Below are 25675 nucleotides of genomic sequence, written 5' to 3'. Positions count from 1 at the left end.
CCCAACCGGACACTCATGGAGACAAGTTATCATCACTCTCCATCCATCATCTAGGCTCTAAAAGAGCTTGTGCTTGAAGAATGAAAATAGATAGATCTTGAAATATGTCGCCAACTTGTTCATTCCAGACCTAGAAGACTTGGTGATGTCCCTAAAAATCATGGAGGTCATACAAAATACTAGATGTAGTAGTTTTTGTTGTGGGGTGTAGTCAATTTTTCATCAACTAATTTGAGTAGAACTGAAGATTTTGTAATGAAAGTTATTTTTGTTAACATGTTATGGGTTAAAAAAATGTTCTATGAAACTCAGATTTGTCAAAATCTTGGAAATTGTTTTTGTGTTCAGTGAGATATTGATTCAGATCTCATTTTTCTAAGGGGTGTACTAATTTATGATGAGCACTGTATATATTTAGTAAAACCTACATAATGGATATTCTATTTGCATATATATTTTTACTTGAGTTTTGTGGGTTTATTTGGTACAAAAACACAGTGAGTTACCACGGCCGTGTTTTCTCCAAATGAAGTAATTTACTAAAGAGAGGAGCATATTGATTTTTAGCTGAAAGGCTAGAATTCTTGCTGAAATGTAAGTGATGTTTTGAATAAAATGGTCTCATTCCAAGATCTAAATCCATAGAGACAAATTATTCAATGTCACAGTCGATAAAACTCTTGAGTGGCCTCCTAACAACATATCTATTGAGTTAGAAAATACCCCAACTGTGGATATAGTGTATATGACTGTATACACACTATATGGATATAGAGTATGCTACTAGATCTTGTCACACCCAGGTAATCTAGGAACATTACCGATGTAAACAAAATGATTTATCTTAGCCTGTAGACTTAATTGTTTATTTTATCTATCACTAATACAAATGCTATTAATAATAATAAAAATAATATTTTTTTTCTATTATTTAAAAGGTTTTTGCACAATTGTCACTTATCATCACTAAGTAAGAGTTTCTTTCTTCTATATACAGGCACGGACTGGCCCACAGGAGAATAGGAGTGTCCACCGGTAGGCCACCCCAGTGAAGGAGTGCTAATAACGGAGCAGTAAATACTTTAAAGTTCCTATAGGGGGCATTCACCATTGTGCTATTCTGGACTTGATCTGCATACAGTTTGATTAACTTTATCGGAAGGAACAAATTAGGGCTCACCAGGTGAGGTGGCTTTCCTAAACTGGAAGTCTGGATGAAGAGTTGGATCAGATCAGAGCCATTGACCTAGCTAGATGCATCAGAGCTAAATAGTTGGATGGCAAGGGGAATGCCATAAAGCAGTGGCTCTGGATATGTTGGATGGCATGTGGAATAGAGTGGAAAAGTGAAGCTAAAAATGCTGGATAGCCCGTCGAATAGCATCAAAGAGCTACAAATGCATTCTGGTACCTTAACACAGCTTAGCTGAGTTTGCACCTTGGAACAGCAGAGCCGAGTGGGTATCATGATACAGCAGAGCCAAATGTACAGGACGCACCTTGGAACAGCAGAGCCATGTGTCACAATCCATTTTTGGATCTGTGTCAGATCTGCTTTCTCATATTAAACCTTTTTTCCTTTCAGGCCATCGGGGATTAATATCAGTTTTTCCCCCTGGTGGCTGCTGGTGTAATTACATGGCTGGTGAATTGGCTGATGTTGGTGGTGACCACTCCCACCTTCCTTTAAAAGGTCACCTGAGGCATCAGCTGGTGTTGGTGATACACTTCCTTTTGGATACCAACCGTGGTGAAGACAGGAGCTGGCTGAGTGCAGTGGTGCTTCAGCTGAATGCTGATCTGGTGCCTTACTCTGCTGTTCGGTGTATTGCAGCAGAGAAAGCTTAGTGATGTTTGTCTTACCTTGTCTGTTATATTTTCCCTTGGTGTTGTATTAGTGCAGCAGTGGGACCAGTGTCCCCACTTACCAATTCCCTATTGAGGGATAGGTGCAGGGCAATTGAGGGCTAAGGTATCCTGCTCGGCGATGGTTTAAAAGGGGGGGGTACTGTTGTGAATTCTCTCTCTGGCTTACCTCTGGTGATTACTGAAGATAGTGGAGCTGGTAGACTGAGAGTTCTCTTTCTGGGCTTCCTCTGGTGGTTACTGGAGGTAGTGGAGCTGATCTGATTAACAGAGGCTTGCCACCTGATAATGAGGAAGGCGATTGGAGATCTGGAGTTTCTGATTGGGATTTCAGACAGCTGACTCCCTCTATCCCTGCTGGTGATTTTCTTCCTGTGCCTCCAGAGGTCTGATGTCTCCTGCTCTTTCCCTGCATGTTCAGCTAAGTGGTTAATTTGCTATTCTGTTTGCATTTGATCTGGTTTTGTTTATCTCTGCTTTGTGCGGGTCAGCTAGCTCCAGCTGGGGCTCTGCTGAATCACTGCCCATATGTTACTGCATGTGCCAGTTTGTTTTGTCCCCTTTTATATTGGTATCTTTTTGCTTTGCTTGCAGAATATACCAGAGTGCTGATATTGTGGGGGCGAAGTCGTGCGACTTCAGTGTTTTTGTGCATCAGTCGTGTTGGACTTTTTGCAGGGTTTTATGTGTGATTGCAGACAGTGTCTTTCCTTTCCTGTCCTGTCTAGTCAGTGTGGGCCCCATTGTTTGCTCAGTCTATTTTTCTGCCTGCATTTGTGTTTTCATCTTGTCTCACCGAGAATATATGTTTGGGGGCTATCTATTCCTTTGGAGTCTGCTCCGGGGCAGTTTAGATTTCCCCTTTCTTGCTTTAGGCTTAGTTAGCTCTCCGGCTGTGCCGAGGGGTCTAGGATCATCATAGGTACGATCCACGGCTACTGCTAGTTGTGTGGACAGGATCAGTGGTCTGCATCCACTTAGTTACCAACCTCTCTGATTTTCTGTGGCTTAGCCTGGCCTGCTATCCTCCTTGGTGACCCATTCATAACAGCGCGGCCTCAGGAGAGTGCAGGAGGTGTCCATTTCCCCGTTCCCTATCGAAGGGCCCACCGTTGTAATTGTGTCCTCGGTGTTCCCTTGTTTGTTTGCTGTTTTGTGACCGACCGATTGCTGGGTCTTGTCGCACAGGGCAAGTCACTTCGTGACACCATGTATGCAGACAAGCACCTTGATACAGCAGAGACGAGTGTGGTGACAGTACCCTGGAACAGCAGAGCTGAGTAAGCTGACAGGCACTTTTGCATATTAGAGCCATATTTGTAAAGTGGTATTAATAATACAACAATCCAGCAATGTGGCAACAGTGTGGAAGGCAAACTACCTGAATACTCAGGCAATGTGCAACCAACTGAGCCGGCTTTAAAAGGAGCAGGTGATTGACATCAGAAATATGTGCCAGGTTGCCATATTAACCTAATGGACAGGATGACAAAAGGAGACACCAGGGGAGGAGGATGTGAAGAACGGAATTGTAGGCAAGACAGGAGAGTAGCAGCACAACAGACTGTGCTTCCATATAGAGCCACCGCAAATACAATGATATCACGTGACATGTATTTTTTTACAATACTTAGGACAGATACTTATATATTTATTATGCTTTGCTTGTAGAGTCATCATATTCTATAACACTTTACAGACATCATCATCTCTGTCCCCATTGGGGCTCACAATCTAGATTCCCTATCAGTAGGTCTTTGGAGTGCGGGAGGAAACTGGAGAACCCAGAAGAAACCCATGCAATCACTAGGAGAACATACAAACTCCTTGCAGATGTCATCCTTGATGGGATTTGACCCCAGCGCTGCAAAGCTACAGTGCTAACCACTGAGCCACCATGCTGCCTCGAGGTATGTGTCCTGACTGTGTTCACTGTCGGAAGTATAACTTCTGCCCAACAGTGGCCATAAATTCAGTGCATCAGTTGCCTAACTTACCTGAAATAACTTACCTCCTGAGGAAAGCGCTATGCATTTTTATGAAGCTTGGGTGACTCTCATTATTTGTATATAACATTGGCACAAAAAAAGAATGTTCATGTATCTTTGCATCAAATTATTAGTAGAAAATCATTCACCCACACAAAGGGTTTTTTATGTCATGGATTGCTAGACCAGACCACCTTTCTTTTAGGCCTGTTTCACACTTCCGTTTTTTTGTGATCAGTTGAAATCCGCCAAAGAGGAAAAAAAACGATCCGTTTCTGTTTTGGAACGAACGGATGTCATTGGACCGTTTTGTGGATGGATCCGCCGAAGTTGTAAAGGGCAGGGAATTAAAAGGAACCGCAGTCTGGAAAAGGTGAGAGAGAGAAAGAAAGAGAGATAGAGATAGCGATAGAGAGAGAGAATTTTTACGCCGCTGCCACAACTATATTCAGGGTTAAAATGCTTCTCTCAGAAAACCTTCAGGGCATGCACACTTCCAAAAAGCGGACCGTCGCTACAAAAAAACATTTCAGAGTTCGTCTGCTCCGCTTGGGAGATGCTACAATTCCGACGGATCCGCCCAAAAACGGATGCAACGGATGACCATCAGTCAAAATCCACCACTAATGCAAGTGTATGGGGGAAAAAATGGATCCGCCAAAAAAGGGGCAGATACGTTTTTTCCAAAAACTGGCGGATTTTGACTGCCGTCAAAAAACGGAAGTGTGAAACAGGTCTTAGAGGAGAATATGACCATTTGGTGGCACATAGAGTACTTTTCCCATTTGTGTTACTTCTCAGAACATAGGAAACAACCAACGGCAGCCATCACAGCGACCATTAGCATTGGCACCCATCATCCTTCTTCCAAAACAGCTCCTATATCTGAAACCTTGTATGTAGACCGCCAACTGTCATTCCGCTATAATGCAGATGCATACGTTGAATGCAATATAAATATGTCATGTGGGGTCTGCAGACACCTTGGTGACCGACTGCAACGGATACCACTAGTGTAACCCATTAAATTACCTCCTATCCTAGAACCACTTACATTCCCGGGATTTTTAATTTTTAGTTTTTTTTTTTAATTAGTTTATTGGGAATTGTTTTTGTTGTTAGATGCTTTGGTAAAGCTATTTTATAGTCTGTTTATCAGACGGTGCACCGAGGCGACAAGTGCACGATGACAAGGTAGTTTGCAAGTAACCTCCTGTGTATAATGCGATAATGATCAGTCTGACCCATGGGCTAAGTTTTGATAGTTTGTATGCAGGGCCGCTGACAGCGGCTGCAAGTCAAGGAGTGTGTCTGCAGTTAGCTTAACCAGCTGTCTCTCACAATTGTGACTGAGCGCTGGATTTCTGCTTCGAGCGGCGGCTGCGATGTTGTTTCTGCTTCCTGTCTCCATTTCTGTTGATCTCCTTTCTTGTGCAATTCTCATATAGAGAAGCAGAGTCATTCCCGTGTAGAGGGGTGTATGTGCTATGACTATTGGTCTCACATGCCCTAAATACATAAAAAATTGCACAAACTTATTAAAACCGGTGTAAACGTGTGAACCATGCATAGACACCATGGGTAGGCATTAGAAATAATTCTGGTGCTAGTCCCTGCTGAACCCTCAGAGAAGAGGAAAGGAGAATTGATCTACACATTATAATGGTCTTATCTCTACTGTCACCCTCTGCAAGTGCTGTGTCCCCTCTCGGCAGTGGCCGGCCACCTCTGTGTGTCAGGTTGCTACAGCATCCTGATGCTGCTATTACATCATCTACCCTAAGTCTCCATCTGAGCGTTCAGATGGCTGGTGTTTCTATAGCTGGCATCTCCTATGCTAGAGTTCTGCTGTTCCAGCTCTGCAACACTGCACTACCACTGCGAACTCATCTCTTATGCTGAGGTTCCCATCCAATGCAATTTTTGCTTAGTCTCTTTCTTATGGTGGAGTCATGAACACTGACCATAACTGAGGCAAGTGAGGCCTGCAGTTTTTTGGATGTTGTTGTGGGATCTTTTGTGACCTCTTGGATGAGTCGTTGCTGTGCTCTTGGGGTAATTTTGGTTGGCCGGCCACTCCTGGGAAGGCTCACCACTGTTCCTTGTTTTCGCCATTCGTGGGTAATTGCTCTCACTGTAGTTTGATTGGGTCCCAAAGCTTTAGAAATAGCTTTATAACCTTTTCCAGACTGATAGATCTCTATTACTTCTCCTTTGTTTCGGAATTTCTTTGGATTGCGGCATGATGTCCAACTTGTGTAGCGCTCTCCACAGGGATTATACTACCTACACCCAGCATCCACGGCGCTGTCTTTTCCTGTTACATATTTTCTCCAACAATCCATCTGATGAAGGTCGATCTTTCTGACCAAAATGTTACATTTTTGGGGGATTGTTTCACTAAATAAATATATTCTTCATTTATGAAAGAGTGCCAGATTTTGCTTTCTCCTGTGTACAGTGTGAGCCCCCATATAGCCTCCTATATACACATATCTCCCTATATACAGTGTGACCCCGCACATAGCCTCTTGTATACAGTGTGAGCCCTACATAGCCTGCTATATACAGTATGACCCTGCACACAGCTCCTTATGTACAGTGTGACCCCGCAATAGCCTCTTTTATACAGTGTGAACCCCTACATAGCCTCCTATATAGACTATGACCCCGCACATAGCTCCTTACATACAGTGTGACCCCGCACATAGCCTCTTTTATAAAGTGTGAACCCCTACAAAGCCTCCTATATACAGTATGACCCTGCACATAGCTCCTTATATACAGTGTGACCCCACACATAGCCTGCTTTATACAGTATGAGCCCCTATATATCTTCCTATATACAGTAAGCACCATATTGCCTCCTATATACAGTATGAGCCCACACATAGCTCCCTGTATACAGTGTGATCCCACACATAGACTCCTGTATACAGTGTGAGCCCTCATATAGCCTCCTTTATACAGTATGAGACCCTATATAGCCTACTATATACAGTATGAATAATATATTATATACAGTATGAGCCCCATATAGACTCTTATATACAGTATGAGCCCCTGTATAACCTGATATATACAGTATGAGCCCCTATATAGCCTTCTATGTACAGTATGAGCTCCATATAGCCTCCTATATACATTATGAGCCCCTATACAGCCTACTATATACAGTATGAGCCTCATATAGCCTTCTATATACAGTATTAGCCCCTATATAGCCTACTATATACAATATGAGCCCCATATCACCTCCTATATACATTATGATCCCCTATACAGCCTACTATATACAGTATGAGCCTCATATAGCCTTCTATATACAGTATGAGCCTCATATAGCCTTCTATATACAGTATTAGCCCCTATATAGCCTACTATAAACAATATGAGCCCTATATAGCCTTCTTATATATAGTATGTACCCCTTTATAGCCTACTATATAAAGTATTACCTTGCACATAGCCTCCTGTATACATTCAGTCTGAGCCCCATATAGCATCCTTTTTACAGTCTGAGCCCCCAAACAGCCTCCTATATAAAGTCTGAGCCCCATATAGCCTCATATCCATTATGAGCCCGCAAATCCCGTACACATATTAATAAAAAAGAAAAAGACATACTCATCTCGCTCCCGTTTCCCTGGCGCTCTGCTGTGGTCCCCGAGGCTTCACTTCTAGTCTGGCCAGCGCTTACATGCTAGCACGTCATATGATGACGTCATCACGCTAGCACAGCAGAGTCGACGAGAGCTCCCCTGGAGTCACACTGCCATTCTGTATCATCGACAGCCAGGAAAGCTCCATGCCGGGATATTTGTGCCACAGATGGCGGTGCACAAATCATTATAATGAGGACAGTCTAGCGATGAGCCCCATCGGAGCCTCAGGCCCCGGGCGGTAGCCTAGATTGCCTTCATTATAAGCCACCTATGGCTAAAACGCGTTGTATTTTAATCAACTGTATTGCCATTATTGTTTTTTATTAAATTATCTTTGTTTGGAGTAACTTCCGTTTGCCACTCCTATCCATTAATATCACATTTTTGGTGGAAGCGGTACATTCCGGGATTTTCTTTGCTGCTACTTACCTTGGAACTCCATCGAAGGTTGGCTGCAGTCCACCACTTATCGGATTCACTTTACCCAGTGTTGTGCATCAGTTTGAGCATTTTCTACATTTTCCACCTGATCAATCCTTTACCTATTTACTACATTTATGTAGCGCTCCTTTTTTTTCCCTTTCCCAAGGGAACTAATTTTCCTTTGTTTCCTCCAATCAGCTGTTATCACCACAGGATTCTGATGGAGCAGGGTTTCAGGACCAAAATATTTTTTGGCTGTGGGATCACACAGACCCCGATCCATCAACCGCGATTTATTGTCGTCACTTTGTTTAATTGTTATTTTTTTGGCTTCTGGTATTCACTGACCTTTTTTGAGCCACGCTTTTAAGAATGGCACACACGGTTCATGAATTTGGCCCAAAATAAAAAAAAATCTCTTTATTTTTGTCTTTTACCGTTTTTTTCCAACTTTTTAGCTCCAAAAGTCACAAATACTTTTAAAGCTTGGACGTTAATCTAAAAATGAGCCAAAATAAAAAGTGTGCCAGCAACCTTAGTCCAGGCAGCGACTGAGGTGAGATGAGCAGAAAAAAATAGAAGACATGTAATAAAAGTTGCATTGCATGAATTCGACTGAAATCTGGATAAGCAAAGTTGTCGAGGAAAAAATAAAAAGACTTAAACAAAAGGGCAGTTAAAAAAATGGTGCAAATTTTATAGAGAATATGGTGAAAATACTAAAGTCACTAAAAAAAAGCAAATAACTCCAGAAAAGTGAAGACATGGAAACGATGAATCAGGACTAGAGTTGAGCGATGCCAGCCGATACTTGAAAATATCGGATCGGAATGGATCGGCCGATCTTAAAAAAAAGTATCGGTATCGCCGATTCCGATACCGGGAACCAATGCAAGTCAATGGGGCCAAAATATCGGAATTAAAAAAAACCCTTTCTTTCCTTGTAGGTTAATTCTACATGAAGAAAAACAACTAAGAATAATGTAGAATGTATTGTGGGAGGTGGAGGAGACATTAAAGCCATAGAGGTTTAGCCCAATCAAATGGAATAGCAGGAATTAAACTTTTTTTTTAAAGATGTTAGGAGTTACAAAGATATTGACTATGTTAGCCTCATTTATATTTTGCCAGACATGTATGTCTTCTTCTTCTTTCTTCTTCTTTCTTCTTCTTTCTTATTCTTCTTCCTTTTTTTACCTTCTTCTTCTTCTTCTTATTCCTTTTTTTACATTCTTCTTCTTCTTCCTTTATTTACATTCTTCTACTTCCTTTTTTTACATTCTTCTTCTTCTTCCTTTTTTTACATTCTTCTTCTTATTCCTTTTTTTACATTCTTCTTCTTCCTTTTTTAAATTCTTCTACTTCCTTTTTTTACATTCTTCTTCTTCTTCTTCTTCTTCTTCTTCTTCTTCTTCTTCTTCTTCCTTTTCTTACATTCTTCATATTCTTCTTATTCAACAATTATTATTCTACATATTCAGCTTCTTCATCTTCTTCCTATTCTTCTTCATCATATTCTTGTTTGTGTCAGGCATTCCTGTAGTTGTTATCTAGAAAAGTTAGAAGTTTACACCTTCCGTTCTGCCTGTCACAAAAGATTTACAACAGGATTTGTCCGCGTTCAGTTTGGCCTGCAGCAGCAGGCCTTTTCCAGGGGCACCACGAGGAGGAACGGACTCACCCCCATACACTGCTTAGTCTTCTTCTGCTGCTTATAAATAAGATAATATCATTTGCTCAGAGTATTAGTCTTATGCTTAATGTTCTTCTGCTTTGTTTTTTTTATGCTTCTTTGTCTTCTCTCTCTTGTTGTTCTGCATCTTGGTGGTTGTCTTCCTGTTCTTTGTCCTCTTGAACCAGCTGACGGTACTGGCACCCGGAGGGGCAGCAGAAGGAACAAGAGCCAATGGCACTACCGAGGACCAGCTGACGGTGCTGGAACCCGGTTACTAAGCAGGAGGTACCTGTGCTACAAAGCACTACCAAGGACCAGCAGACGTTGCCGGAACTCGGATACCGAGATGGAGGCACCTAGGCCAAAGGCTCTGACGAGAACCAGCTGACGGTGCTGGAACCCGGAGGTGTAGCATAAGCTGCAAGAGCAAATGGAAATAGCGAGGACCAGCTGACAGTGCTGGCACCCGGAGGGGCAGCAGAAGGAATAAGAGCCAATGGCACAACCGAGGACCAGCTGACGGTGCTGGAACCCGGTTACTAAGCAGGAGGTACCTGTGCTACAAAGCACTACCAAGGACCAGCAGACGTTGCCGGAACTCGGATACCGAGATGGAGGCACCTAGGCCAAAGGCTCTGACGAGAACCAGCTGACGGTGCTGGAACCCGGAGGGGTAGCATAAGCTGCAAGAGCAAATGGAAATAGCGAGGACCAGCTGACAGTGCTGGCACCCGGAGGGGCAGCAGAAGGAATAAGAGCCAGTGGCACAACCGAGGACCAGCTGACGGTGCTGGAACCCGGTTACTAAGCAGGAGGTACCTGTGCTACAAAGCACTACCAAGGACCAGCAGACGTTGCCGGAACTCGGATACCGAGATGGAGGCACCTAGGCCAAAGGCTCTGACGAGAACCAGCTGACGGTGCTGGAACCCGGAGAGGTATCAGAAGTTACCCCTGAAAAGCAAAGTTGGCATGCCGCAAGCTGGCCGCAGTTACCGAATCACACAGTCCTACAGGGGGTGCTTGTCCTACTGGCACTATGGAACAAGCCTTTCTTACCAGAACCCGCAGTCCACATAGGAAGCACCTAAACTGCAGGCACCCTAGCCTCGGCTAACCCAACCGCAACACGACATGGCAACTTGGGGTGGCAAACTGACATTGACACTTCCCGGAAACAGCAGGCAGGGCTGGAACCAAGCTGGGCAGGAGGGAGTACCCGTGCCAAAGTCAGTTATGAGCAGCAACTGGCGATGTTGGAGCCCAGGACAAGCACTTAGCAGGCTGAGGCCTGATGTGCTGTCAATTGGGAGGCAGCAGGACAGATTGCCATCAAAACAGCAGGGGAACAGCTGACGTTACTGAACCCCACAAACACAGGAGCTAGTGTTTTACTCTGTGAAGACGGCACTTCCGAGCAACAACTGGCTGTGTTGAAGCCCAGGGACAAGCACGGAGCAGGCTGAGGCTGCATTGAGGAAATTTTAAGATCGGTTGTAGACTACTAATTTGAACCAAGCTCCACTTAGGCCTGTGGCTTCACTGATTTTCGTATTTCCCCTGTCCTCCAACCCCGCCAGTTACAGCTCCGAAGTGGCGTCTGCACAATCCACACTTGTTCCTGTGTTACAGGTGTTCAGTCCGGTCAGTTAATCCCCTGATGTGTGTCCGGCAATGTCGCCTGCTCTGTCCACATTCCCATTATGGGGAAATACGAGAGACAGTGGAGCCACAGGCCTAATTGGAGCACGGTTAAAAATCAGTAGTGGTACGACTGTGTAGGCAGCAGGAGACTTTGCCATCCACACAGCAGGGGATCAGCTGACATTACTGAACCCCACTGAGACACGGGAGCAAGTATCTCTTTCCGTGTGGACGGCACTTCCGAACTACAACTGGCTGTGTTGAAGCCCAGGAAATAGGAGGGTGTAGGCAGAGGCCTACTGTATTTTGAATGAGGTGACAGCAGGAGAGACTGCCATCCACACAGCAGGGGATCAGCTGACATTACTGAACCCCACTGAGACACGGGAGCAAGTATCTCTTTCCGTGTGGACGGCACTTCCGAACTACAACTGGCTGTGTTGAAGCCCAGGAAATAGGAGGGTGTAGGCAGAGGCCTACTGTATTTTGAATGAGGTGACAGCAGAAGAGACTGCCATCCACACAGCAGGGGATCAGCTGACATTACTGAACCCCACTGAGACACGGGAGCAAGTATCTCTTTCCGTGTGGACGGCACTTCCGAACTACAACTGGCTGTGTTGAAGCCCAGGAAATAGGAGGGTGTAGGCAGAGGCCTACTGTATTTTGAATGAGGTGACAGCAGGAGAGACTGCCATCCACACAGCAGGGGATCAGCTGACATTACTGAACCCCACTGAGACACGGGAGCAAGTATCTCTTTCCGTGTGGACGGCACTTCCGAACTACAACTGGCTGTGTTGAAGCCCAGGAAATAGGAGGGTGTAGGCAGAGGCCTACTGTATTTTGAATGAGTTTACAGCAGGAGAGACTGCCATCCACACAGCAGGGGATCAGCTGACGTTACTGAACCCCACTGAGACACGGGAGCAAGTATCTCTTTCCGTGTGGACGGCACTTCCGAACTACAACTGGCTGTGTTGAAGCCCAGGAAATAGGAGGGTGTAGGCAGAGGCCTACTGTATTTTGAATGAGTTTACAGCAGGAGAGACTGCCATCCACACAGCAGGGGATCAGCTGACGTTACTGAACCCCACTGAGACACGGGAGCAAGTATCTCTTTCCGTGTGGACGGCACTTCCGAACTACAACTGGCTGTGTTGAAGCCCAGGAAATAGGAGGGTGTAGGCAGAGGCCTACTGTATTTTGAATGAGTTTACAGCAGGAGAGACTGCCATCCACACAGCAGGGGATCAGCTGACGTTACTGAACCCCACTGAGACACGGGAGCAAGTATCTCTTTCCGTGTGGACGGCACTTCCGAACTACAACTGGCTGTGTTGAAGCCCAGGAAATAGGAGGGTGTAGGCAGAGGCCTACTGTATTTTGAATGAGTTTACAGCAGGAGAGACTGCCATCCACACAGCAGGGGATCAGCTGACTTTACTGAACCCCACTGAGACACGGGAGCAAGTATCTCTTTCCGTGTGGACGGCACTTCCGAACTACAACTGGCTGTGTTGAAGCCCAGGAAATAGGACGGTGTAGGCAGAGGCCTACTGTATTTTGAATGAGGTGACAGCAGGAGAGACTGCCATCCACACAGCAGGGGATCAGCTGACATTACTGAACCCCACTGAGACACGGGAGCAAGTATCTCTTTCCGTGTGGACGGCACTTCCGAACTACAACTGGCTGTGTTGAAGCCCAGGAAATAGGAGGGTATAGGCAGAGGCCTACTGTATTTTGAATGAGGTGACAGCAGAAGAGACTGCCATCCACACAGCAGGGGATCAGCTGACATTACTGAACCCCACTGAGACACGGGAGCAAGTATCTCTTTCCGTGTGGACGGCACTTCCGAACTACAACTGGCTGTGTTGAAGCCCAGGAAATAGGAGGGTGTAGGCAGAGGCCTACTGTCTTTGTAATGCGGAGACAGCAGGAGAGACTGCCATCTCCACAGCAGGGGATCAGCTGGCAATGATGAACCCCACTAACACTTGAACGAATGTGTTTGGCTCTGTGGAGACGACACTTCTGAACACCAACTGACGCTGTTGGAGCCCAGGATTAGGCGAGGAGCAGGCTGTGGCCTACTGGATTTTGGCAGGTGAAGGCAGCAGGAGACTTGCCATCTCCACAGCAGGGGAACAGCTGGCAGTGCTGAACCCCACTAACACTCGAACGAATGTGTTTGGCTCTGTGGAGACGACACTTCTGAACACCAACTGACGCTGTTGGAGCCCAGGATTAGGCGAGGAGCAGGCTGGGGCCTACTGGATTTTGTCAGGTGAAGGCAGCAGGAGACTTGCCATCTCCACAGCAGGGGAACAGCTGGCAGTGCTGAACCCCACTAACACTCGAACGAATGTGTTTGGCTCTGTGGAGACGACACTTCTGAACACCAACTGACGCTGTTGGAGCCCAGGATTAGGCGAGGAGCAGGCTGGGGCCTACTGGATTTTGGCAGGTGAAGGCAGCAGGAGACTTGCCATCTCCACAGCAGGGGAACAGCTGGCAGTGCTGAACCCCACTAACACTCTAACGAAGGTGTTTGGCTCTGTGGAGACGACACTTCTGAACACCAACTGACGCTGTTGGAGCCCAGGATTAGGCGAGGAGCAGGTGGGGCCTACTGGATTTTGGCAGGTGAAGGCAGCAGGAGACTTGCCATCTCCACAGCAGGGGAACAGCTGGCAGTGCTGAACCCCACTAACACTCTAACGAAGGTGTTTGGCTCTGTGGTGACGACACTTCTGAACACCAACTGACGCTGTTGGAGCCCAGGATTAGGCGAGGAGCAGGCTGTGGCCTACTGGATTTTGGCAGGTGAAGGCAGCAGGAGACTTGCCATCTCCACAGCAGGGGATCAGCTGGCAATGATGAACCCCACTAACACTTGAACGAATGTGTTTGGCTCTGTGGAGACGACACTTCTGAACACCAACTGACGCTGTTGGAGCCCAGGATTAGGCGAGGAGCAGGCTGTGGCCTACTGGATTTTGGCAGGTGAAGGCAGCAGGAGACTTGCCATCTCCACAGCAGGGGAACAGCTGGCAGTGCTGAACCCCACTAACACTCTAACGAAGGTGTTTGGCTCTGTGGAGACGACACTTCTGAACACCAACTGACGCTGTTGGAGCCCAGGATTAGGCGAGGAGCAGGCTGGGGCCTACTGGATTTTGGCAGGTGAAGGCAGCAGGAGACTTGCCATCTCCACAGCAGGGGAACAACTGGCAGTGCTGAACCCCACTAACACTCTAACGAAGGTGTTTGGCTCTGTGGAGACGACACTTCTGAACACCAACTGACGCTGTTGGAGCCCAGGATTAGGCGAGGAGCAGGCTGTGGCCTACTGGATTTTGGCAGGTGAAGGCAGCAGGAGACTTGCCATCTCCACAGCAGGGGAACAGCTGGCAGTGCTGAACCCCACTAACACTCTAACGAATGTGTTTGACTCTGTGGAGACGACACTTCTGAACACCAACTGACGCTGTTGGAGCCCAGGATTACGCATGCCGCATGCAGAGGCCAATGGGCAGCGGTTTTTATGGAGGTTGTGGACTACTACTGATTCTAACCATGCTCCACTTAGGCCTCTGGCTCCACTGTCTCTACTATTTACCCTGGCCTTCAACCCCGCCAGCTACATCTCTGAAGTGGCGTCAGCACAATCTACACTTGTTCCTGTGTTACTGGTGCTCAGTCCCGTCAGTTGATCCCCTGATGTTTGTCCGGCAAGTTCGCCAGCTCTGTCCTCATTCCCACTACTGGTTATGGGAATGTGGACAGAGCAGGAGACCTTGCCGGACACACATCAGGGGATAAACTGATGGGACTGAGCCACAGGAACACAGGAACAAGTGTAGATTGTGCTGACGCCACTTCAGAGATGTAGATGGCGGGGTTGGAGGTCAGGGGAAATAGTAGAGACAGTGGAGCCAGAGACCTAAGTTGGGCACGGTTAAAAATCAGTAGTGGTTTGAATGTTGATGGAGCTGGTGACTTTGCCGTCCACACAGCAGGGGATCAGCTGGCATTACTGAACCCCACTAACACAGGAGCTAGTGTGTTTCTCTGTGCAGACGACACATCTGAGCGACAACTGGCTGTGTTGAAGCAAAGGGATTATAGTTCAGGTGGTAGAAAAATGAACACACCAGCAGACCTGGATACAGTTGCCAACCACTAATTTAGTCTGTAAGAGGAATGGCAAAGTCTTTGGAGATCCAGGCCTTGTTCATTTTCAGAAAAGTCAGCCGGTCAACATTATCGGAAGATAGTCGCGTGCGACGGTCTGTTAGTACACCACCTGCGGCACTAAAGACACGTTCCGATAATACACTGGCAGCAGGGCAAGCCAGCACCTCCAATGCATACTGGCTAAGCTCTGGCCATGTATCCAGCTTAGAGACCCAAAACTTGAAGGGGGAAGAGCCATCTGGGAGTACAGCGACAGGGCAAGACATGTAGTCTGACACTATCTGACGGAAGCGTTGCCTCCTGCTGACTCGAGGCGTCACTGATGGTGTAGACAATTGTGGTGGACACACAAAACTTTGCCACATTTGGGCCATAGTGGTCTTGCCTTGTGCTGCGGCGCTGCCTCTGCTCCCTCTTTGTGCAGAGTTTCCTCCACTGCCTCGACGCACAGAGCTGCTTTGTAAAGCACTAGCAACAATGCTGTCGGGTGGAATGGAAAACATTATGGACTGCACCAGTGACTCTTCGTACTCCCGCATTTTACGCTCCCGGTTCAACGTTGGTATGAGCCTTTGTACGCTGTCCCGGTAGCGAGGATCTAGGAGGGTGTACACCCAATAATCAGCCGAGACGAGAATGTGGGCGATGCGGCGGTCGTTTCTCAGGCACTGCAGCATGAAATCAACCATGTGCTGCAGACTCCCAACTGCCAAAGAACCGCTGTCCCCTGTTTGAGGCGTGACCTCGGCCTGCTCTGCATCACCCCACCCTCGCTGTACATACTGAGTAGAGGTTTGTGTACCTCCCTCGTCTGGAGAGATGTCTTCCTCCTCCATCGACTCCTCCTCATCCTCCTCACAAAGTGTCCCCTGCCTAGGCCTTTGTGAGGAAACACGTAGCGCAGACTGTCCAGAAGCAGATGGCATTTGGGACTCCTCATCCTCCACCTCTTCTGAAACCTCATCCCTTAGTGCTTGGAGTGTTTGTTGAAGCAGGCAGATAAGGGGGACAGTCATGCTGACTAGTGCATCATCTGCACTCGCCATCCGCGTGGATTCATCGAAGGCATGCAAAACGAGGCAGATGTCCTTCATAGAGGCCCACTCAATGGTGCTGAAGTGTGAACGGCGCACAGTGCGACTTGTTTGCGCCTGATGCAGCTGGTACTCCATGACTGCTGCCTGCTGCTCACACAACCGCTCCAACATATGTAACGTTGAATTCCACCGGGTGGGTAGGTCACATATGATGCGATGTTCCGGAAGGCCAAATCGTCGCTGCAGAGCAGCGAGGCGCGATCTTGCCGTGCTGGAACGTCGCAAGTGAGCGCACTCTATGCGGACCTTGTGCAACAGTGCAGCAAGATTCGGATAGTCCCTCAGAAAGCTCTGCACGACCAAGTTAAGAACATGTGCCAGACATGGGATGTGTGTGAGGTTGCCTAGGCCAAGAGCTGCCACCAGATTTCGGCCATTGTCACACACTACCAAGCCCGGCTGGAGATTCGCTGTCCCAAACCACACATCGCTCTCCAGCTTGATAGCATTCCAGAGCTCCTGCGCTGTGTGGCTTCGATTCCCCAAAGAAATTAATTTGAGTACAGCCTGTTGACGTTTGGCCACGGCTGTGCTCATATCGGTCGTAACAGGCTCCTGCTCTGCTGTTTCTGAGGAACTTGAGTAGGAGGAGGAGTCTATGTGTACAGACTGGAGTCCTGCAATCCGTGGCGTTGGAAGAACACGTACAGCGCCACTCTCCAGATCCGTACCCGGCTCCACAACATTGACCCAGTGGGCAGTGAGGGAAAGGTATCGTCCCTGTCCATGGTTACTGGTCCACGCATCGGTGGTCAGGTGGACCTTGCTACTAACGGCGTTTAGTAGCGCATGTTTTATTTTGCCCTCAACATGTTTCTGCAGGGCAGGGACGGCTCGCCTGCTGAAATAAAAGCGGCTGGGCACGTTGTATTGGGGGACTGCCAATGCCATTAAGTCCCGGAAGGTGTCAGTGTCCACCAGCCTGAATGACAGCATTTCAACTGCCAGAAGTTTGGCAATGCCAGCATTCAGAGACTGTGCTCGGGGATGGTTTGCCGAGTAAGGGCGCCTTTTATCCCATGCCTGTGCTACCGATGGCTGTGATGGATGGGAACGTGCTGCTATGGGTGTAATCTGACAGGGTCTCCGGACAACAGTGGCAGAGGTTCTTCCTTGGCGATCCTGTGAGGAAGCCGAACCAGCAGTGTGTGAGCTGGAGGAAGAGGGCCCAACACGAACTGAAGAGGTGGTAGGTGGTGCTGTACGTTGGCCTACGTCTTCAGGGTGTCTCTGCAACTCCAACTCGTGCTTGGTGCGCACATGTTTCCACATATTTGTGGTATTGAGGTTGCTGACATTTCTCCCTCTTTTGACTCTCTGATGACACAGCTTGCATTTGACAAAGCAAATGTCATCTGCAACTGTGTCAAAAAAGGACCACGCACTGCAACTCTTGTGAGCGCCCGGTTTGCCTTTGGAAGGAGGAATGCTCCTAACGGGTGCCGAAGTGGAGGGTACAGGCAACCAAGTCTTCCCCCTCCCTCTGCCTCCTGTTTTGGCCGGTAGGGGAATCTCTTCCTCCTAGCTGCTCCCACCACCTTCCTGTTGCTCACGCCATGATGGGTCAAGGACCTCATCATCTTCCCTCCCCTCTTCAAACAGCTGCTTCTCCGGGGTTGTCTCGCCAGCACCGTACGCACCAGAAAGTGGCAACTGAGTCTCGTCATCATCTGATGCGTACTGAGGTGTGCTGACCATAGGCACTGGCCCACTCGCCTCTTCAGATTCAGAGGGACAAAGAAGTTGCGCATCACTGCATACTCCCTCTTCTTCACATTCAGGAATGCTGCTTGGCTGGCCCCCTCTTTCCAAGCCAACAGATTCCGAGAACAGAAGTAGAGACTGTGATGGCTCCTGTCCATGTCTCTCTGACTGCCTGGGCACTTTGGCAGGTGGTGAAGAGACAGATGGTTGCTCTTCGGTGCTCTGACCCTGAGAGGATGCGGAAGTAATTGAAGTCGATGCGTTAGCTGCCATCCATCCGACAACGGCTTCAATTTGTTCCTCCCGCAGCAGTGGGGTACGTTGAGGTCCTACAAAGCTGCGCATAAAGGACTGTTGCCTGCTAAAACTGGGGGATGCTGATCCACTGGTGCCCGCAGCAGGCCCAGAATCCCCACGTCCTCTACCTGTAGAATCCCCACGTCCTCTCCCTGCAGAATCCCCACGTCCTCTCCCTGCTGAAACTCCACGCCCACGCCCACGCGCCTTACTCCCTGCCTTCTTCATCTTGCAAGACTGCTTAAGATAGGCAAAAAAGTACAAAGGGGGGCCTTAGTGTGCTTATTCCTGAACAGCTGGTTACAGGTACAAGAAACACTAATTTTATGAAGTGTGTGTGTGTGTGGACTAGACTTTAATAGGAGCTGATGTGGCCTACACAAGTTCAAAATGTAGTGTTTGGTGAACTTTTTTTGTGGTTTCTTTGTTGGAAACAAACTCAAAGTATGTGAACAAAGAATTGAAACTGATAGTATCACCAACTTTTTGGAGCTATTACAATGCAGGCAGGTAACCTACAATGCAAAAGATGGGGCTCCAAAAAAATTGGGTAATACTAATCTGGCTGCGCCGGCAGGGCACAAGCCAGAAAAAAAGGCTCCTCTATCTACTCCTATATAGTGTTTGCAACCAACCAATGTTGATGGATACGGATGGATGCACACTAATAGGAGAAGAAAAAATGAGCTGCACTCAAAGACAAATATGTGTGAGGCAGTGACGCACGTTGAGCATCCTACAACCAGACGTAGCTGCAGGACACTCTACTCAGCGTGAGCTGCACTCACACACAGTCAGAGGCCTCTCAGACAGCCGTCAACAGTGCAGCTAAGTGGGCACTGGCACTGACAGGCTGCAGAAAGGCTCCGCTGTGTACTCCTTTATAGTGTTTGCAACCACCGTAGATGGAGACGGATGGATGCACACTAATAGAAGAAAAAATGAGCTGCACTCAAATAAAAATATGTGTGAGGCACTGACGCACGCTGAGCGTCCTACAGCCAGACGTAGCTGCAGGACACACTACTCAGCGTGAGCTGCACTCACACACAGTCAGAGACCTCTCAGACAGACGTGAACAGTGCAGCAAAGTGGACACTAGCACTGAAAGGCTGCAGAAAGGCTCCGCTGTCTACTACTAGTGTTTGCAACCAACGTATATGGATACGGATGGAAGCACACTAGATTTAAATTATGTAAAAAATGCAGCTCAAAAAATAAAAGATGTATGAGACAGCAGTGATCACACTGGGTGGCCTACAGCCTGACGTGGCTGCAGGACCCACTCCACAGCGTGAGCTGCACTCACACAGCCCTTGCAGACAGCTGTGAACACTGCTGCTAGGGCAAAGAAGGCTACAGTGGTGGTTTATGTAGCCTGGGTAAAGCACTAGATGTTTGGTGGAATCGCTATTTCTAACTGTCCCTCACAGTCTTCTACAGCAGCCTGTCCCTAACTGAATTCACAGCAGAGTGACCAGAAATGGCAGCTGCGGTGGCTTTTATAGTGCATCATGACATCATTTCGGCAGCCAATCACAGCCATGCCAATAGTTAACATGCCTACATGCCTAACAGGATGTGCCCACACTTCGGAGGATTCCCATTGGCTTAATCAAAGCAAGCAGGCTCATAGCATGATGGGAACTTCCTATTCCGATTCCGATTCCGGAATCCGATATGACAAAAGTATCGGAACTAAGTATCGGAATTCCGATACCGCTAATATCGGCCGATACCCGATACTTGCGGTATCGGAATGCTCAACACTAATCAGGACTAGAGTTGAGCGATACCATCCGATACTTCAAAGTATCGTATCGGATGGTATCGGCCGATCTTTAAAAAAAGTATCGGTATCGCCGATTCCGATACCGGAAGTCCCATTCAAGTCTATGGGACTTCCGGTATCGGAATAAGAAAAACCCTTTCCTGCCCTTGTACAGCCTCTCTGGGGTCTGTACGGGCCTTTCGGGGGGCTGTGCCGGCCTGCCAGGGGGTCTGTGCAGGCTCCGGTGGTCTGTGCCGGCCTGCCGGTGGTCTGTGCAGGCTCCGGGGGGCTGTGCCGGCCTGCCGGGGGGCTGTGCCGGCCTGCCAGGGGGTCTGTGCAGGCTCCGGTGGTCTGTGCCGGCCTGCCGGTGGTCTGTGCAGGCTCCGGGGGGCTGTGCCGGCCTGCCGGGGGGCTGTGCCGGCCTGCCGGGGGGCTGTGCCGGCCTGCCGGTGGTCTGTGCAGGCTCCGGGGGTCTGTGCAGGCATCGTCCGATGGGACTACAAGTCCCATCTGGCGATGCCTGCTACCATGACAGTGATTGACACATTAGCCAATGATGGGACAGTAGTAGTCCCATCATCCGGCTAATGTGTTAAATGTAAAAAAAAAAAAAAAAAAAATTACATGCTACATTCATACTACATACTACATACATGCTACATTCATACTACATGCAACATACATGCTACATTCATACTACATGCAACATACATACTACATATATACTACATGCATGCTACATATATACTACATGCATGCTACATACATACTACATGATACATACTACATATATACTACATGCATGCTACATACATACTACATGCTACATGCATGCTACATACATACTACATACATGCTACATATATACTACATACATACTACATATATACTACATGCATGCTACATATATACTACATATATACTACATGCATGCTACATACATACTACATGCTACATGCATGCTACATACATACTACATGCTACATACATACCACATATATACTACATACATACAATACATTCATACAATACATACATAGACATACAGTACATATAACATAGAGTAACATACTTACCAATACTTGTCACATTGTTCCCCGAAGCCATTGTCGTCTACGGAATAAATATTAACATAACAAACCACAAAAATACTCACCCACGATCCGAAGCAGTCCACGAGTGTGTCCCACGACGATCTTGGGTAGAGAACTGCAGCATCAGCTGATGCTGCCGTTCTCTACGGGCTGCAGGAATCCAATGACGGAAGGTAGGTATCCTTCCGCACTGTATTCCTCCGCCACTTAAAAAAAAAAAAAGTCCCTAGTCTCACTTTATGCCATTGCTGTGTGAGAATTTCCCACACAGCAATGGCATAAAGTGAGACTAGGGACTTTTTTTTTTTTAAGTGGCGGAGGAATACAGTGCGGAAGGATACCTACCTTCCGTCATTGGATTCCTGCAGCCCGTAGAGAACGGCAGCATCATCTGATGCTGCAGTTCTCTACCCAAGATCGTCGTGGGACACACTCGTGGACTGCTTCGGATCGTGGGTGAGTATTTTTGTGGTTTGTTATGTTAATATTTATTCCGGAAAGACAATGGCTTCGGGGAACAATGTGACAAGTATTGGTAAGTATGTTACTCTATGTTATATGTACTGTATGTCTATGTATGTATTGTATGAATGTATTGTATGTATGTAGTATATATGTGGTATGTATGTAGCATGTAGTATGTATGTAGTATGTATGTAGCATGCATGTAGCATGTAGTATGTATGTAGCATGCATGTAGTATATATGTAGTATGTATGTAGCATGCATGTAGTATATATGTAGCATGTATGTAGTATGTATGTGGTATGTATGTAGCATGTAGTATATATGTAGCATGCATGTAGTATATATGTAGTATGTATGTAGTATGTATGTAGCATGTATGTAGTATATATGTAGTATGTATGTAGTATATATGTAGCATGCATGTAGTATATATGTAGTATGTATGTAGTATATATGTAGCATGTATGTAGTATGTATGTAGCATGCATGTAGCATGTAGTATGTATGTAGCATGCATGTAGTATATATGTAGTATGTATGTAGCATGCATGTAGTATATATGTAGCATGCATGTAGTATGTATGTGGTATGTATGTAGCATGTAGTATATATGTAGCATGCATGTAGTATGTATGTAGTATGTATGTAGTATGTATGTAGCATGCAGTATGTATGTAGTATGTATGTAGTATATATGTAGTATGTATGTAGCATGCATGTAGTATGTATGTAGTATGTATGTAGTATATATGTAGTATGTATGTAGCATGTAGTATGTATGTAGTATTTTTTTTTTTTTTTTTTTTTTTTTTTTTAACATTTAACACATTAGCCGGATGATGGGACTACTACTGTCCCATCATTGGCTAATGTGTCAATCACTGTCATGGTAGCAGGCATCGCCCGATGGGACTTGTAGTCCCATCGGACGATGCTTGCACAGACCCCCGGACATCAGCACAGCCCCCCGGCAGGCCGGCACAGCCCCCCGGCAGGCCGGTACAGACCCCCACAGGGTGCACAGCCCCCCGGCAGGCCGGCACAGCCCCCCGGCAGGCCGGCAGAGACCCCGGGCAGTCCACACAGCCCCCCGGCAGGCCGGCACAGCCCCCCAGCAGGCCGGCAGAGACCCCCGGAAGGCCCGAAATGACGGCGCATCATGATGCGCACACACCGCGCATCATGATGACGTCAGGCCGTCAATCAACTGAACTTCCGATTCCGATGCCGAATTCCGATATTGAAAAAATATCGGAAGTCGGTATCGGAATTCCGATACAGCAAGTATCGGCCGATACCCGATACTTGCGGTATCGGAATGCTCAACACTAATCAGGACCCAAATTTCTCAATTTAGAATTTTCTGCCCTAACTTGTACAACAGGTTATAAAGATAATACCTTCCTATGTTTTACATTTTTTCTAACACATTTAATCTTGCTTTATTTTTCTCCTTGTGTAATGTAACCTGAGACCTGGTCATGATAGAGTTGCCCACTTTCTGGCCATCACAGTCCCGTCCTAAGCTTCCTTTCCTACTTCTTCAGTCCTTGACCTCTAGTTCTGGTTCCTGTCGACTTCTCATCATCTGGGAATAGCCATAAAGGAGCCTTCGACAGGTATAAATGCGCAAGTCCTACACATTACATTCTCAGTATTGGTACAAGGCTGCAACAAGAGCGTATACTTTGTCATGCAGATGGACAATAAGATGTCAACATCTTATCTCGGCAACATGAGAGGAACAACGATGGGAATTCTATGGAGGCAGGATGAAAAATATTAACATGGAAACAAATTAACTTCCAGAGCAGACAAATGATTCCGAGCCGTCACTTCCAGTCACAATCTAATGCCGAGCAGAGGAACGCTGACCCAAGTTGTAGCAGATAGGAAAGTGAGATGTAGACATTTGTTTTCTAAGGCCATTAGCGGTGTTATCAAGTGATGAACAGTGTATAGCAGCATTATTTATTAAAGTGTGGAAATTGGTAAACTAGCCTCGTTATAGATCGTGCAAGGAGCTTTTGCATGCTTTCTTTCCAGACAAAGCACCATTTCTTTACATATGTATCTGGATTTTCACCTAATCCCCATTCAGTTTTATTTTAACCCCTTTCCAACAAAGGACATACCAGTACATTCTATAATGGGTACGGTGGTATGAAGCAGTACATCTTTGTACTGGACTTTACAGGACATTATTATTTTTTATATACTGCAATATTGTTAATAGAACAAATCATCCATCAAATGATCTCAAGTAGAGTTGAGCGAAACGGGTAGAAAAAATTCAAAAGTCGCCGACTTTTGGCAAAGTCGGGTTTCATGAAACGAAACCCGACCCTAGGATGAGGTCGGCCACGAGGTCGGCGACTTAAGCGCCAAAGTCGCGTTTCAAAAGTTTGTTTTGCGCTCTTTTTCAGCCAATCAGGATCCACGGACACTGTGGGCAACGTGATGACATAGGCACGGGTCACCACCATCTTTCAGAAGGGCATGCAAGTGATTGGCTTGCTTTGGTGGGCGTCACAGGGGGTATAAAAGGGCGTGCACGCCGACCGCCATCTTACTTCTGCCGATCTTAGTATAGGGAGAGGTTGCTGCTGATTCTGTAGGGAGAGCGTTAGGCAGGGAAGAAGACAAAAAAACTGCTTCTGCTGCTAGCGATTTGGCCTGCACAACACACAAGTCACTGTGTGTGCACTGCAAGGGGAGGCTATATTGTTGTGTATCAGTGGTGTTGGTTGTTGGGCTGCCTTTTAAGGCTTCCTGACACGCTGGCATTGCTGTTTACCCACTGCTCCGCAAACTGCTTTTTTAAAAGCAATCCAATCTCCCTTATCCTCTCGTAACTTTGGTCACAGGCAGCTGTGCCATCGAGCCTGTCACATAGCGCTCAGATATCAGTGGGCCGCACACAATCCACAAGTGTCCAGTGTCCAAAAGTGTACGCAGAGATTCAAAATCTCCATTATCCTCTCGTCACTTTGGTCACAGGCAGCGGTGCCATCGAGCGTGTCACATAGCGCTCAGATATCAGTGGGCCGCACACAATCCACAAGTGTCCAGTGTCCAAAAGTGTACGCAGAGATTCAAAATCTCCATTATCCTCTCGTCACTTTGGTCACAGGCAGCGGTGCCATCGAGCGTGTCACATAGCGCTCAGATATCAGTGGGCCGCACACAATCCACAAGTGTCCAGTGTCCAAAAGTGTGCGCAGAGATTCAAAATCTCCATTATCCTCTCGTCACTTTGGTCACAGGCAGCGGTGCCATCGAGCGTGTCACATAGCGCTCAGATATCAGTGGGCCGCACACAATCCACAAGTGTCCAGTGTCCAAAAGTGTACGCAGAGATTCAAAATCTCCATTATCCTCTCGTCACTTTGGTCACAGGCAGCTGTGCCATCGAGCGTGTCACATAGCGCTCAGATATCAGTGGGCCGCACACAATCCACAAGTGTCCAGTGTCCAAAAGTGTACGCATAGATTCAAAATCTCCATTATCCTCTCGTCACTTTGGTCACAGGCAGCGGTGCCATCGAGCGTGTCACATAGCGCTCAGATATCAGTGGGCCGCACACAATCCACAAGTGTCCAGTGTCCAAAAGTGTACGCAGAGATTCAAAATCTCCATTATCCTCTCGTCACTTTGGTCACAGGCAGCTGTGCCATCGAGCGTGTCACATAGCGCTCAGATATCAGTGGGCCGCACACAATCCACAAGTGTCCAGTGTCCAAAAGTGTGCGCAGAGATTCAAAATCTCCATTATC

General features: G+C 47.1%; 1 protein-coding gene across 1 annotated transcript in view; it reads right to left on the bottom strand.

The window, feature by feature from the left end:
• USH2A (usherin) overlaps positions 1 to 25675 on the bottom strand; it is a 994545-nt gene that overhangs the window by 606501 nt on the left and 362369 nt on the right. The window lies entirely within an intron of this gene.

Source organism: Dendrobates tinctorius, unplaced genomic scaffold (assembly GCF_039654945.1).
Source record: "Dendrobates tinctorius isolate UK_male_01 unplaced genomic scaffold, ASM3965494v1 ptg000201l, whole genome shotgun sequence".
NCBI classification, from domain to species: domain Eukaryota; kingdom Metazoa; phylum Chordata; class Amphibia; order Anura; family Dendrobatidae; genus Dendrobates; species Dendrobates tinctorius.
This window is presented reverse-complemented; position numbering and strand designations above follow the sequence as displayed.